The sequence below is a fragment of the Sapajus apella genome, unplaced genomic scaffold (genome assembly GCF_009761245.1).
Source record: "Sapajus apella isolate SASKATOON/1434 unplaced genomic scaffold, GSC_monkey_1.0 scaffold13, whole genome shotgun sequence".
NCBI lineage: Eukaryota > Metazoa > Chordata > Mammalia > Primates > Cebidae > Sapajus > Sapajus apella.
In genome coordinates, this window is record NW_022436953.1 from 21,393,938 (window position 1) to 21,411,549 (window position 17,612).

Genomic DNA, 17,612 nt, shown 5'->3' on the forward strand with positions numbered 1-17,612 from the left:
CCTGCCTCAGCCTCCTGAGTAGCCGGGATTACAGGCATGCACCACCATGCCCAGCTGATTTTTTTGTATTTTTAGTAGAGACGAGGTTTCACCATGTTGACCAGGATGGTCTCGATCTCTTGACCTCGTGATCCACCCGCCTCGGCCTCCCAAAGTGCTGGGATTACAGGCGTGAGCCACCGCGCCCAGCCTAAGCAAGTTTTTTAAAGGGTATTTTCAAAAACAGGAAAATGCATATTAGAGGCATTGGTCATTACCCAGAAAATAAAAGAACTGCCAAAGAAAAATGGAATGGGATATCAATGGCACTGCGCACTAGACATAGATGGAGTCTCACTATAATGTCAACTGTGAAATTAGGTCATGGGTTCCTGTCATTGTTGAAACTCTTAGGAGAAAGTTCTAAACTGCCTTACATGAGAACAAAGACAATTCTGCCTTATGTGAATTCCATTCTTTGGGTAGTGACAGTGCAAAGAACCAGGGTAACTATAAGTTGGTGGATGTGTGAAGCACAAAATCTGGGTGGTAGCAGGTGGTGACTGTATTCTTGATGTGGTATTCTGTCCTCTCATGTGGGTAGAAAAGTTCAAATATACTTTTGCTACCTTATGGTGATGTGATATCTTCTATTATGAAAATTCATCATTAACCTAAAAATAATCCAAAATTATCTTGATTTTTAAAATCTTTCCCCCATTTTTGACAAGGAATCTTTGCTGGCCTGTCTTTGTTCTTCCCCAATCACAAATACTTTTACTTCTGAGTATATATTTGTGAAGTAGCTCGGTGGAGTTAGGATGTGAAGTAACTCATGGTCTGTGGCCATGAAATGGAGCAAGGTTCATTTTTCCTTTTTACAGTTCAGCCTACAGTACCTGTAACCTTTGCCTTATTAGTATTGTGTTCCAACAAGATGACTGAATGACACCACAACTGTATTTCGAGACTGTCAGAGTCATAAGAGACTTTGTGTTCCGTGCTAAATTTGCTATGACATATTGATCAGTAAAATGGTCCAGCATGGGTTCTGCTACTCCCCTATTCACACAGAGCACTCAGTTCTCTACACTATAGTTTTCCTGTTGTAGAATGGGGATAATACTACCTGCAAGATCTACTTTATGATGAACAATAATTGAGACGATAAGCATTATTATCATAAATAAATTATTAGATGGTTTTTTTCATATAGCTAAGAATTAAATCAACAAAGTGACAACTCTATATCCAATAAGACAAATTTCACTGAATAAAACCCTGTGATATGCTATTCTCATTAGGTAATATTAATGTGAAAGATCTAGTGTTCCTACATCCTGAGAGCTTCCCTGAAGGAACAGAGACTTATTCAATTGCTATCCATCCCTATTTTGCTTTCAACGTCTAGTTCTATCGAAAATTTTAAGTTGTCACAAAGTGCTTTGGGGGTCTGTTGCCCTGCACACTTGGCCCATCTCCATCCATGAACGCCATTCTGAAGTGGTGGTCTTTGTGCCGTTCTCATTGTTATTCCCGGGTGCCATAGTCAATTGAATACTTGAGCAGGGGAAGCAGCAGTCTCCGGCGTCAAGTCAGTTTCAGCTCTTGAGATCTGAAAGGCAGCCACTTGGAGTTCATTACACATTTCTACTCAACACTCCTGCCTTAACATTGTATCACACAAGAATTCTAAATTCATTTTGGCTGCGTTACAAGGCCTGTTTTCTGCCTGGATGCCCAGGTCTTCTTTCTTTCCATTGTCTCTGGTTGGTGTCCAGGAATAAAGGATACTTAACATTTAAAAAGGCAGAATTGTTTGCAATAAAATACTTCCCGCTAACTGGCACTCTCTGAGAACTTTAAAGACCCAAATGAGGACAGTCACTTCCTTTGGAGGCATATTTATTTTCATGCATCTTTCCTGAAAAAAAAAAAAAAAGTTATCTTTTTGTGTGTTTTGCTCTTCATAGTTTATGTTTGCAATCCATGAGAACTCTAAGAGAAAAAGAGAATTTCCTAATGCAGAAGACCTTTTACTGCATAGGAATTTGAATGCTGGTATACCTGGCAGACTCTCTTTTATGTATAAAAACAGAAATCATTTTCTCAAGTTCCTCATGACGTATTAAGGCTTCCCACTGGAACATGAGTTAAACTATGCTAAAATATGGTTACTTTAAAAATATATTTTGACACTTGACACTTTTTGTTGATAAAGGGAATCACTCAGGAATTAATTCACTGTTGTAGCAGTGAGTGACAGTGTTGTAAGATTTAATAAACCTTGAATCCCTCCACTTTTCTGTATTAACGTGGCATACCTAGAGTGTTCTTTGCAGCAGTGCACTATTTAGAGACGGTTGTCTGTCAGCACCCTAAAAAGAAAAGCCATTTAACTGATTTTTTAAGAGGCTGAGCAGCAGCCGTTGGTTTGGGGAGGCAGGAGGGAACCAGGCCTGCATTACTGAGAGTGCATGTGTGCGCATGTGCACATGTGTGTGTCTGTGTGTGTGCGTGGGTGTACACGTTGTTTTCCACCGAGAGAAACTAATCTCTTGGCTTAGATCCACCTTGGTATTAGCCTCGGCGCTTTCTCTCCCTCCTTTACTCTAAATCATTATTAAGTTTATTACTTCTTTTTTCTTTTGCCGGGGAAGATTAATGGCTTTCCCTGGGCAGAGGGACCTCTGCCGAGCGCAGTGGCTCTATAAATAGCACCTGCTGCTAATTCTCCAGTGCCTGGTATCTCCCCCAACACATCTTGGTCTTTAAACAATTTGTTCAGAAGAAGAAAGCTAAGGGTCACTGTGCACTTTGGTGTTACTCAAAATGTGTTTTATGGATAGTGAGTTTTTCTCCAGGAAGTTTGGCCTGGCAGGGCCTTTAGAGAAACTGGCTGTCCCAGTACCTCCCCAAGGAGGCATGCCTCACTAACCAGGCTTGTAAGGATATCACAGAACCTGCTGGACCTGTGGGGGTGGTGCCATGTGAATAGCTTTTGCCATTAACTTCCCCCCTCCTCCTTTTCTAATTTCTTCTCTCTCAGTAGATTTCAGGCTCAGCTGAGCTCTGTGTTCCAGTAGCCTGGGGGAGATGTGACTTCATAGAGTTATAAAACACAAAAAGGGAAAAGGCTGGGAAAGTTGCAGTGCTAAGGTTCAGTGACTTGAGGTTTCAGAAAATGGAATGCTTCTGGACAACACAGATGGCAGGATGGACCAGTGATCAGCATTTTTAAACCATCTTCATCTTTAAGGAGTGATAGTAGAAATAAGAGAGCACAACTTTTACGACTCATAGCAAGTGTTCAATACAACTTTGCTGAATGAATGAAAGATTTAATGAAAGGGATGATACTTCTCATTATTAGAAGCATGTTCATCGATATGTTGAAGTCAATGGAGTTGTAAGCAAAGTTGTATAACTTAATGAGGCCATGCAGCCTGTCAAGGTAAAGGAAAAGGGGAACTAGGCTCTTAACATGTAACCCTGAGAGAAATTAATTCTTTTTTCATTTGCATGTTTAGTGAGACCAATGAAAGATCCAAAGATGCTTCTCAGACCTTGAACTTGGTAAACTGGAAAGTCTTAACTTTTTATATGACAACTTACCACATGGATTCAAATTGGAAGTTCCCATTCGCTTAGAAAAGGACTCCCATCACCACTCCAACTAACCTTGAGGTCAAGGATTTTATGTACCCTTGTGTGTGTAATGCAACACTTTCTCAGTCTGCTTATATCATACAATTACACAATAATTACATAATAATTATATAATAATTACAAAAATAACAGCATCTTACATCTGAGAGCAACCTCAGAAATGATCTAGAATAATCATTGCCTTTTGCAGATGAAGAAACTGAGGACTGGAGAGATAAAACTCCTTGCCCAAGGTCACTCAGCTAATCAGCAGTAGAGTTGAACTAGCACTCAGCCTTCCCACCAACCTGTGTCATATCCTTCCCACTGTAACATGTTGTCCTTAAAACTAAAATCAATGTCATTCTTGATTTCCAACATGGCAACGTGAATTCCTTAAACCAATACTTGAAAGATCTCTCAGTGTGCCTCATTATAGGTACACAACTAAGAAGCAAAGATGCTTTCCTGAAGTGAGGCAGCAGAGGTGAGGATAGAGACCTGGCATTTGCCTGTTGGCATCCATTCCATCTTCTGCCCCTACCCTGGGCAGTACTGAGGCCAATCGAAGGAACCCAGGAGATCAGGAAATTCGTTTCAATATCGCTATTTTTACTCAATGAAAACCACTTTGTATCGACATAAAATTTCCAAATCAAATGTATTTAGAGGGTTTGACTTCCTCCACCTCTAAAATTACGAGTCAGGGACTCATAGAACACTATGCCCAGATAATACTAAGATAGCACTAAGCATAGCACATCTTGGCTATTTAATGAGTTTTATTGTATAAATAAATTAATTAATGGTAGCAGTGTAATCCCTGAAAACACTCAACTACTTCTCATTGTCACCTTCTCTCTCCCTGATCTGTGTTACTGAAATACATCAGATATTCAGTAACCATTACTAACACGTTTCTTCTTTGTAATTGCTTCAATTTTTACCTGCTTCTCCTTGGGGACTATGAGTTTCTCAAGAGCAGGACTCTGAACTCACAGTACTTAGGCCATATCAGACACAGAGTAAACTTTAGTAAGTGTTGCTTGTTAAATGAAGAATGATTGAAAGCACCTCAAGCCTTTAGTGCTAAGGCAGGGTACTCAACCTCAGTACTATTGACATAAAGGGCAGGATAATTCTTTGCCATGGGGGCTGTCCTGTGCATAGTAGAATGTTTAGCACCTTCCCTGGCCTCTACCCACTAGATGCCAGTAGCAACCCCTCAAGCATGACAACCAAAAATGTCTCCAGGCATTACCAAATGTCCCCTGGTGGGTAAAATTGCCCCTGGTTGAAAACTACAGTGCTAAAGGATGTCTTGGTTTCTTTCTTCTGAGTTTTTGCTTTCAGTGAACTCATTCTGAAGTGAGACTGTTCCTAAAGGGCAAAACAAAAATTGCCTACTTTTAATAAGTAAAAAGTAGGCAATTGTATTGTTTGAATCTAGGAATTTACTAGTTAATAATGTCAGCCATTAATTCATCTCACTCTACATATGTTTTACTTTGAGGGAATTTTATTGGGGAGAACACAGTGTTTGCTAGTTTGAGAGCATCATGTTCATTGCATCAAGGAACATAATGCCATAATTCTCTTGAGCCAGTGGCCTGGGGTTAGCCAAGTACCATAGTTTTAGGAAACAGAGCAAACATGGCAGCTTCATATATTCTGTCATTATGAAGAAGTTGGGCAGACAAATCAGCTGCTTTTTCCATGTTCTCCCCTTTTGGATGGTTTCATGGAATGCCTTATGACTTTAAACAGATGCCCAACCAAATTCTTGTGACTCCAAGGCTATGAGATTTAATGACTCCTGTTTACTTTATCTTAGGTGTCACATGATACCTTTTTTGTGATGATAGCTTTTGTTTGAGAGGAATAAAATGTCCTTGAGTATTTGTCCTTACTAATGGAAGTGGGACCCTCCATTTTAAATGTAATTAAGAGTGTTTTAAAAATCAAAGAAAAATTTTCCTTATCTTCCTTCCAGAAACAAGTAAGCAAAATGCAGTAATACAAAGCACAGTTCACTAGAATAGGCATCCTTAAATTCTCATCCTTCTCATCCTCACCCTTAAACCATCCTCAACTTCCTAGTGACAATTTTTCAACATCTAGGTCTTCGCAATTTTTATCCTGAATGTTCCCAAGTCCTACAAGCTTCTAAGAGTATTCTTTTTATCAATATCCAAATAAATGGTTCAATACTCTCCCATCATATAGGGTCTTGGCAGTCAAGCATTCCTGTCCCAAAGTTTCCAGGAGTTCATTTATTCATGCATTCATTCATTCAATGAACATTTCTTGAGCATCCTCTAGAACCACAATGCACTAGGTTTTCCCTCCATATTCTTGCTCCCATTGAATTCCCATCTTGCTTCCTCTGGTTGCTATCTTCTTTCTACCTACCTAACCTCAAGTTTGGACCCTGTCTCTTCTTTATTCTCCGAAGCACCACAAACTCAAGGGTGTTGCATGAAATAGATGTTTATAGAGGTTGAAAATATTAGGGGGGATTGCAATCCTGTGCTTAAAATTAACCTGTAGTCATCACTGATTCTTAAAAGCCTCTTTGCCATCCTGTTCCTAGGAATATCTCCCTCATCATTTTCCTTCTTGGGGTCTGGTTGGAAGGTCACCACATTGCCTGGGTGTTCCCTCTCCTCTCCTCCCAGATCAGAGAAATCACCTCTCCAGAGCTTCTTTGCTTTCCAGCTTCTGAGATGCATCTCCATGCTGCTGTTGTTTAAGCTTTATTACGTAACGTAATCTGCGCCTTTTGTATCAACTGTCTCCTTCCAAACTTTTAACCACCAAAGAAAGGTCAGAAAAGTGTTTTCCTGTGCAAAAGATCCCATACCTTTAGCAAGACAAGACATTAATGGAAGTTTTGTAATTTTCTTGTCCATCTCATTTGCTCTAGTTTGTGTTCTTAGGCAGTTTTTAACCAGTCTGCCAGCCTCCACAGGTAGAAGGAAGGCAGTCTGCAATTTATTCCTCTCTTATTCAGAGCAAATGCCTGGGGTAACTTTTTGAACATTCCCAATACATTATTGCTTGGGCATACTCATTTCTCCCTTTATCTCTGCCCTCAAATACAAAAAAACTACTAATTCTTATTATTAAATATGTACCAGTTATGAAAAGAAAATGGATAGAGCAACTCCTCAAGTCAATTGGGTTTTTTCTTTTGAGTAACCTTAATATAAGTGTTTGTGCAAGTGGTAGTTATAATGTATGGGTCAAAATGAGATTTGTTGATTTATTCATTCTATTTCTGTCCAAGGACCATGGGGAAGTAAGGATTAACTCACACATGGGGATGTAGTTCTATCAAAAAAAAAAAAAAATAGCTCAAGCTATTGCATTGAACTTTGAGGCTGTCCTCCACAAAATCCGAACTATGAAAAGAAAACAACATGTTTTCTTCTAAGATAATTCTGAACTCTTTGCAAGGGTTTACAGTAAACAGCAACATAGGCAGATCTCTTTTTGGGTATAAAATGGAGGGATATCAGAGAAGAGCACTATCAGGGTATTTTAGACCTAACATTGGATGAGTTTGGTTTCTTGTGCTAATATGAATCTCTGCTGTAGTATGTGCAAAGGTAAGCATGTGAGTCTGTCTTTCTAGATATATACTTCTGTGTGTGTAGGAAATGGAGACAGAAATGAAACAAATGCTGAAACAGATCCTTGTAACTGTCAACAATGTGCTCTAACACAAATAAAATAGAACCATAAAATAAACCTCAACATAAATAATAAAGATAGATGCCTCTCTTTATTTAGATGCAAATATTGGTGCGATGCTTCATTTAATGATGCAACTTTGCTACCAATTCTTATTTTTATAAATTGACAACATTTATTGAGCACTTACTCTGTACCAGATACTCTGTAAGCCTAATTTTCAGCACGACTTTAATCTTCCCAGTGATTCTATGGAGCAGTCATTTTTACCTCCATTTACTGATGAGAAGAATTAGGCTCAGGAAGAAGTAACTTTCCTTTAGTCTTACCAGGGAGCGACAGACAGGACTCAACCCCAACTATGCCTGACTTTAAAGCCGTGCTCTTTGCTGTTTCAGTTTGCCTTCCTTGAAATGAATTCAATTATTTCCAATTTTCTGCTGTTTTGATTTTCTTACCTTATTTTAAAAATCATGCTGTATTTGTTTTTCACTATGTTAAGTTATATAGCAGTCTTTAACCTGAGATTCTGATCTGATCCTGCAGCTATTTTTATTAAATATATAGTGATCTTATTCTGTGGCAGGCAAAAGCAGAAACAATAACTTCCACAAAAGTCATGTGTTTGGCAATTTTGTTACAGTTATTTTATCCTTAAATGGAACATCTAGGCACATTTAGAACCATCACTTATTTGGTTGAATAGCTCTCTGCCCTCAATATAATTTTTAAATTGGCACTTGTAAGTCCCAGAGTATAATTCTTTGCACATGCTAAGCATTCAATGAAGTTTTGTTGAAATGAATAAGCATGTTACAATTTTTTTGAAGAACAAATATTACCCAAGAGTTCTTAAGACCTAGGAAGTTTTAAAATAATTTCAGCTTCAAAAATAACCAGCCAAATTTTTATGATTTGGTAATATGAAAATACTCTGTTAAGATGAGTTTCCAAATATTTTACCAAATCTGGCCTTAAGTTTCTTGTTTTCTCCAGATAAGCACACATAACTTATTTACAAAGGACTTACTTTCCTTCTCCCATGTGCCAACATAGGGATGATGATACCATTGCTGATCAAAGGCCTTCTATATGCCAGTCATCGTGCTTGATGCTTTATGCATTTTTTTTTGTTTGAGTCTTGTAGAAACGCACTGTGATGAATATTTTCCATTTGCAGAAAGTGTTCATCACTTTAGTGGAGATCCACCTTTAGAGTGGAGGAACCATAATTCAAGCCTATGTTGGTTTATTTCTAGAGCCCTCCATGCCCTTTTCTATGAAAACAATAAGCTCTGCTTCTCTGGACTCATTTATTCTGTGGAATTGTTCATATCATTCTTAAGTACCACAGAGTGGGATATCTGACCATTTTTTCTTTTGTTTGTCATCAGTGATGAAGGGATGATAACAAGTGAAACAGCTTCAGGCTTGTTTTGTTTCCAGAGACTTTTCTTTCATAAGGTCAACTGTCACCCACACAAACACGATGCAAGGATTAATTTTTCTGAACTACATGCACACATGTATATCATTGCTTCTGGGATTATTGCATGATATGACCCTCAATGCCTGGAGTCTTCCCTCTGGTTCCAGCTGTACTGTTGTATAACATTTGGGAAGTACCTTAACCTTCCTGGGCTCAGGCTTCTTCACCTGTTTTCTCAGTGGCTCACGAGTGCTAACACACAGTGGCCTTTACCAAAATTAATAGGGCAAAATAAGTGTTACCTAATGTAGTGGGCTGAATGGTGGCCCCCCAAAAGATATGTCCATATTCTAATCCCTGGAACCTACGAATATTACTTTATATGGCAGAAGAGTATTACCATGTATGGAAAAAAATGTGATTAAGTTAAAGATCTTGAGAGGAAGAATGTATCCTGAATTATCTGGGTAGACCTTAAATGAATTCAAATGTATCCTCATAGGAGAGAGGCAGAGGGAGTTTTGAGATGGAGGGAGGCAGAGGAGATGCAACCATGAAGACAGAGATAGGAGTGATTCAACCACAGGCCAAGGAATGTCTGGAACCAGAAGTCAGAAGAGACACGGAACAGGTTTTCCCCTAGAGCCTTCAAAGGGAACATGACCCAGCCAACCTCTGGATTTCAGACTTTAGGTTGCCAGAACTGTAAGAGAATACATTTCTGTTTCTGTTGTTGTTTTTTGTGTGTGTGTGGTTTTTTTTTGTTGTTTTTTTTGTTTTTTTCCTTGGGACGGAGTTTCGCTCGTTACCCAGGCTGGAGTGCAATGGCGCGATCTCGGCTCACCGCAACCTCCGCCTCCTGGGTTCAGGCAATTCTCCTGCCTCAGCCTCCTGAGTAGCTGGGATTACAGGCACGCGCCACCATGCCCAGCTAATTTTTTGTATTTTTAGTAGAGACGGGGTTTCACCGCGTTGACCAGGATGGTCTCGATCTGTTGACCTCGTGATCCACCCACCTCGGCCTCCCAAAGTGCTGGGATTACAGGCTTGAGCCATCGTGCCCAGCCCATTTCTGTTGTTTTAAGCCATATAGTTTGTGATAATTTGTTACAACAACCACAGCAAACTAATACACCTGGTTATGTCAAAATGCTGCTTGTGCCGAAATTCCATGCTTGTAGGAAAACATTTATAAAGGATACTGACTTCATTTAGAGACATGACTATTAATTAAACATTTTCAACATCCAGTGTGACGTAGCTCTCTGAGACTATGACCTGAAACGTATTTAAACTCTTTTCTTGGAAGAGATCTGGGGCTCTTACCTGGGTTTTACATGCTGAGACCAGGCTTAGGTGTATGAGGGGAAAATCAGTCTTTGACTGAAAAATATAGAGTAAAGAGGAATGAAACAGTGTCCCTGCCCTACCCCCTATAAGAATAAAAAGGACTGCCCTTATTGTCAAATCCGAATTGGCAATAAAAACCGATTATGAAGTGAAAGCTTTACAAGTGACATAGCAAGTGGGGAGATTCAGGCTCAGGCTCTGGAAGGTCAGAAAAGGTTTCTGTGGCAGCAGCTCATGATCACAAGGGATGAGGGCTACAACATAAGAGTGGAGGTCGTTCATGGCTAGGAAGGGTGCTGGCTTCTATAAAAGGGATCTTGAAAGTCTTATCATTCAACCCCTTAGCTGTTACTTGAATTTCTTCACATCACAGCTGTGTGGGAATCACTCAGTCTCTAAACTAACATCATTCATTCATTCACTCATACAGTCAGTATTTGAATGCCTTCTATATGCCAGGGCACAATGTGGATACAACTAGGTATTCACAGTCTTTAAAATTTTTTTTTAATTTTTATATATTTAGGGAGTACAACTGCAGATATCTTCCATGCATATATTGCATAGTGGTGAAGTCTGGGTGTTTAGTGCACCCATCACCTGAGTAGTGAACACTGTACCTGATATGATTTGGATATGTGTCTCTGCCCAAATCTCATGTTGAATTGGAGGAGGGCCTGGTGGGAGGCAAGTGGATCATGGGGGCAGATTTCCTCCTTGCTGTTCTTGTGATAGTGAGTTCTCACAAGATCTGGTGGTTTAAAAGTGTGTGATACTTTCCCCTTCTCTCTCTCTCTCTCTCTCTCTCTCTCTATCTCCCCTGCTGCCATGTGAAGAAAGTGCTTGCCTCCCCTTTGACTGATTGTAAGTTTCCTGAGTCCTCCAATTGTAAGTTTCCTGAGGCCTCCCAGTTATGCTTCCAGTAGAAGTAAGCCTGTAGAACTGTGAGTCAATTAAATCTCTTTTCTTCATAAATTACCCAGTCTCAGGTAGTTCTTTATAGCGGTGTGAGAACGGACTAATACAGGACCCAATAGGTAGTTTTCCACCCCTCAGCTGCTCTCCCATTCTCCCATCTTTCATAGTTTCCGGTGTGTGTTACTCTACTCTGTATGTCCATGTGTACCATTCTTTAGCCCCCACTTCTTGTAAGTGAGAACATGCAGTACTTGATTTTCTGTTTTGAGTTGTTTTGCTTAGGATAAGGGCCTTTAGTACCATCCATGTCACTACAAAAGGCATGATTTTATTCTGTTTTATGGCTGCATAGTATTCTATGTTTTATATATATATATATATATATATATATATATATATGTATATGCAATTCACCACATTTTCTTCATTCAGTCCTCCATTGATAGGTACTTAGGTTGATTCTATGTTCCTATTGTGAATAATGCTGTGATAAACATACAAGCACAGGTAACTTTTTGATATAGTGTTTTCTTGCCCTTTAGGTATATACCAGTAATGGGATTGCTGGATCAAATAGTAGTTCTATTTTTTGTTCTTTGTGGATTCTCCATCCTGTTTTCCATAGAGGTTGAACTCATATACATTCCCACTAACAGTGTACAAGCATTCTCTTTTCCCCACATCCTTGCCAACTCTGCTGTTTTTTGACTTTTTAGTAATAGCCATTCTGACTGCTGTAAGATGGTATCTTATTGTTGCTTTAATTTGTATTCTGTGGTGATTAGTGATGTTGAGCATTTTTCCATATGTTTTTTTGCTGGTATAGTACATATCTTTTTTTGAAAAAGTCTGCTCATGTCCTTTGCCTACTTTGTATTGGGGTTACCTGGTTATCTTTCCTTGTTGAGTTGTTTGAGTTCCTGTAGTTTCTGAATATTAGCCCTTTGTCACATGTGTAGTTTGCAAATGTTTTTTCCCATTCTGTAGGTTGTCTGTTTACTTTGCTGATTATTTTGCTGTGCAAAAGCTTTGTAGTTTAATTAAGTCCCAATTTGCCTATTTTTGTTATGTTTGTTTTTGAGAATTTGGTCATAAATTCTTTGCCTAGGCCAATGTCCAGAAAAAGTTTTCCTAGGTTTTCTTCTGGAATTTTTATAGCTTCAGGTCTTACCTTTAAGTCTTTAATGCACTTCGAGTCAATTTTTATATATGGTGACAGGTTTCATTATTCATTATTCTGTTTCATTATTCTGCATATGGCTATACAATTGTCCCAGTACCATGTATTTCATAGGATGTCCTTTCCACGGTGTACATTTTGTTGACTTTATCTAAGATCAGTTGGCTGTAGGTATGTGGCTTTATTTCGGGGTTCTCTCTTTTGTTTCATTGATCTATGTGTCTGTTTTTATACCAGTACTGTGCTGTTTGGTTACTATGGCCTTGTAGTATAATTTGAAGTCAGGTAATGTGATTCCCCTAGCTTTGCTCTTTTTGTTTACGATTGTTTTAGCTTTTTGGGCTTCTTTTTTTTTTTTTGGTTCTATATAAATTTTAGAATAGTTTTTTCAAATTCTGTGAAAAATGACATTGGTAGTTTGATAGGAATTGTGTTGAATCTGTAAATTGCTTTGGGAAGTATGGTTATTTTAATTATATTGATTCTTCCATTTCCTGGCATGAGATGTCATTCCATTTGTTTGTGTCATCTATAATTTCTCATCAGTGTTTTGTAGTTCTCCTTATAGAGATCTTTCACGTCCTTGGTTAAATATATTCCTAGGTATTTTTTTTTTGGTAGCTAATGTAAGTGGGATTGCCTTCTCAATTTGGTCCTCTGCTAGATTTTTATTGGCATATAGAAATGCTACTTATTTCTATACATAAATTCCTAAAACTTTGCTGTATTCACAGTCTTTTATAATAAAATATAGTAAGAAGAGGTGAACATGATGGTGGAAGAATAAACACTGTGCAGGGGCAGGGAGGATTGAATGTTTAACTCTGCCTGGTGGACTCTGGGCTGGCATCTTAGGAGATGATATTTGAGCTTAGTCCTTAGGAGTGAACAGCGCTTGCCCCTGAGGCAGCTCATTTCCGTTTTGAAAAGTCCTTCCTTACATTGAATAAAAATGTGTGCTTCATTAATTTTTACTTAAACTCTGAGTGGTCATTATAACCCAAGCCAATGACTCTTGAGGACTTTGATCTCAATGGGTGGAAAGACACCAGGAATGTATAGTTTGCTTTCAGTAAGTCTCTGCCTTACGGAGGGTCCTTTGAAAGGAATGTACAGAATATTTTCATTTCCTGGATAGTAAATTCCTAAATAAGAATTTTTAGGGATCACCAGAGGAAACCACTAGCTAGTTAATATTTCAGCCAGCATGAATTTTTAGGCAAATGGCCCATCTTCCTGCTCCACGCTTCTGTATAGCTCTCTTCTGCATATAAGAGGAAGGTGGGGAGAAGCAATGAGATGAAGTACAAACTATGAAGATCCAGGTCCTAGATCTAAAAACCTGGGAGACATCAGGGACCCCTTTCCTTTGTAACTGTCACCACTTCCTGTTGACTCTAACCTTTTCTGAGCTCCAGCCAGTTTTTCTGCCCCCATGCCCCCAGTGTCTTTTCCATGAATGATTGCAACAGCCTCCTGCCTGCTCTCCGTTGCCTCCATTTATTCACATCTTTCTCTTTCAAATAGTCAGGGATGCTAAAAAATGCAAATTTGATCATGTCACCCCAGCCAGAAGCCCTTCAATGCCTTCTCATAACTTGAGAATCAAGCCCAACCCATTTTATATGGTTTATCAGGCCTTGTACACGCTGGCCCCAACAGTCTGTTCACTTTATTACCACTCACACCTTTGCGCTCTCACACCTACTACCCCATCACTAGACTAGACTTTTCTTAGTCCTTTGAACACACTGGGGCTCTATCTCATGCGCCAGCCTTTGTACAGACTTTTCTCCTTGCCTGAAACACACAAAATCTCCCTTCCCTTTCCTCCATCTGCCACTTCTCCTGCCTCCAACACTCAGCTTCCTCTCACATTCACCACGCCCTCTCTTTCTTTCTGTCTTTCACACACACACACACACACACACACACACACACACACACATACATACATCTCTTTAGCTTACTCAATTCTCAGTTCTCCATGGTTTGATTTAAATGGCACTTCCAGCAGGAAGCCAGTTCCTTCCTAACTTCTTTGGTCCCCTGCCCCCATCCTAAGCTACCCCAGTGCCCCTGCATTTCTGCTTCCAAACAGTCATCACTCTAGATTGTAATTCTTTGGTTAATGCTTGTATTCCCAGCTAGACCAATAACTCAACAAGCAAGCACCAGGTGTTTCTTGCTTAATTTTGCATCTCTAAACTGACACATAGTAAGCCCTCTGTAAATATTTATTAAATGAAAATAATAAGTGACCCAAATGATTGACACGAACTTGTCAACTATTTGGGAAAAAAACAACTATTTGGGTAAACTCAGAGAGTGATTATATTATTCCATGAGAGAAACAGAAAGGTAGGAGAGTTTCTCCCTTTTTTAAGAAATTGGAATCTAGGGAAAAACAGACTACTAGAAGCTAGAGATGGAGCCTGCTCAGGGCACTGCAGTGAAACGCTTTGAAAACTGGAAAGGGATATCCCACCCAAAGGACATGTGTTATTATTGTTTACCCAGAGTAGATTTTTCTGTTCTGCTCCTTTTGTATGGGGACAAACAGTGATCTGTAGAGAGGACAATTGAATGACAAAGCCAGGGCCTGAAAGATGGCCTGTTGTCCAAACTCAGCTTCACCATCTCTGAAGACTCCTTGTTTTCTAATCCCTCAACCTGGCTTTCAGAGCCCTCCAGAATCCATTCTTATCTGATTTTTCCTTTCCCTCTGTATTGCTCTTCATCAAATATACTTCATTTCAGTGAGTCAGCAAATAAACAGATGGAAATACACCAGACACCTTTTTATATAAGGCCCTATATTAACAGCTTTAGGAAATTCAAAGAACTGCTCAGCCTCAGCCAGTGAGACTGCCAGCCCTGAAATCTGATGGCTTGGATTTGGCCCCCTGCTATGTGTTTTTGTACATATGTGATCAGAGCAGGTTATTGAACCCTTTAGAACTTATTTGGTGTAGGTTTCCTCACAGAGTTGTTGTGAAGACCAGATGGCATAATATGTGTAAAGTGTTCGGCTGGTTCCATGGGTCATAGTAAGAGCTCAGTAGGTGTTAGTGTCATCGTCGTCGTCGTCATCATCATCATCATCATCATCATCATCATTGTTCTGCACAATTCCTCCCTTCAGTTGACGATTCAAGTCATAGGCACATAGAAAATAGCTAACAGTGCAAGAGAGTATGTACTAAGTACCAAATGCCACATTACTCTTCCCTCTACTTTCTCACTTCCCTCTCCTCCCATTCCTCCCTTCTCTCTCCTTCTTTCAAAGCCAAGGGACACAGCCTGATCAATTTGTTTCTTTTCCATGAAGCTCTCTCAACCTTTAAATTGATAGCAGTCACACTCTCTCTCCTTTGAATTCATGGTCCAAGTCACCCATTTAATTTTTAATCATACGTTACCTTTTATATCTCCTTCAGGTCTTGTTTCTCCCAAATATTAGCTTATTGAGGGCATAGCAGGGTCTTGATTTTGTTCGTATCCTCCACTAATCAGAAGCAAACATTTCTGGAGCACCTGTGTGAGAGCTGATAGTGTCTATTGTGGGCAGAGCTTAACTGGGCAGATAGTCAGTGAGTATTTGGCAATAGATTGATCTAGTATTGTTTTATAAGAGGGTATAAATCTCACACTCAATTTTGCAAGGAATTAAATTATTTAAGCACCAAGACTATGTAGCTTAAAGCAAGTAGTCAATTAGGTTACTTAATTTTTGGCAGCAGCTAATTGGAGCCTGGAGTCTTTTGTCTTTAAATAGCTAATCCAATACAACAAAATAAAATGATTAAGTATTTCTGAAACAATATTATTCTCAGACTTAAAATATAGGGTTTAATTAAATTTGGGTTGTTAATCTTTTTATAGAAATTAATTTCAAGTAGTTCATTTTGAAAAAAGGAGTCATGCATTCCTCAGGATTCTGATTGTGAACGTTCATCAGTCAGGCCACCGATTCCTATAATATCTGGGGGCCAAAATAGGGATGTCCTCGATACTTCAAAATGGCAACATTTGGGATTCAGTCTTCTAGCCATGGTTTAATCTCCCAGATATTTCAACTTTTCAGACATAAATAAAACCCAGCCTCTTTCCCAGGGTCACTGAGTGGATCTAAAATTTGTAAATGATCAGTGCTTTAAAGGAATAATATTGATCCCATCATTTATTTCTAAGATAAGATGAAATTCATATTTTTAATTGTACATATGCATAAGGGCAAACATAACCAAGCACATAAAAACCACAGGTTTGCCCACTCACCTCCACACCTCTGCTTACATACATTTATGCATGTGCACACACTGAGTTCCCTCTAAAGTCTCCCTTCACTTTCCAAGATGAATCAATCTCTGTAATGGAAAGACCTCAGGCTTTGGAGTCAGATGGACCTGGAATCAAAGACTTTTCTGCAATTAACCATTTGTGCTGAAATTACTTAATGGCCCTAAATAAACCGGGGTTTCCTCAGCTCTAAAAATGATGTAACAATACTTGTCTCATAGACATATTTGAGGATTAAATGTGATAATAAAATTAAAATGCTAAAATAGTGTCTGGTATATTACAAGTACTCAATAAATGCCACTTTGTTCCCAGATCCCCCTAGACAGAATGAACCTCTCCCACTACTCTTAGGATAAACTAAAATTCTTAAATTCTCTTATACAGTTTAACATGTGGTATTTTAATTTTTTAATGCATTTATCTTTTTCCTCAGCTAAGTGTTGGGCTTTACCTTATTATTCCCAACCTTTAGCACAGTGCCTGTCTCCCAGTTTAATGAGTGGGTAGAAGATAAGATGAATGGGCAAAATTTATTTTATAGTAAGCAGACTCAAATCTCATAATCTTTTCTTTTCCACTTTTATTTGGAATTAGGAATGTCTGAAAGATGGTGAGTAAATAAAAATTGAAATGAAAATGTCTAGAAAAACTCATCAACAGAATAATGAGCTATGCTAGAATATTCACATTGTAGTTTAAGTTTGTAGCAAACATGTCAGCTAATAAAAAACATAAAGGGAAGCAACACTGGGGGAGCCTGCATTCATTCTGATAGAGAGACATGTAATCGAAATGCTATGAGCTTTAAGGACTTTATGCTAGGCATAAAGTGAGGGGACTAGAGAGAAGCAAGCTGCAAGTCATAACTCTCCTCTCAGAGGTGCAGCAGGCAGAGGAAATCTTGGCAGATTGCCCTAATTTATAGAAAGTAGAGCAGAATGTGAGAGTGGACAGGGAAGAGCAAGAGATTCTGCAACCTATAATACTGTTCAGAGCCTAGAACATTCAGAGATTTAATACAAGTAAAGCTCTTTGAAGATCATCGGGAACCCTTATTGGTATGGGTGAATTCCTTAATTTCAAAGATAAAGAAAGGGGAATTTCCCC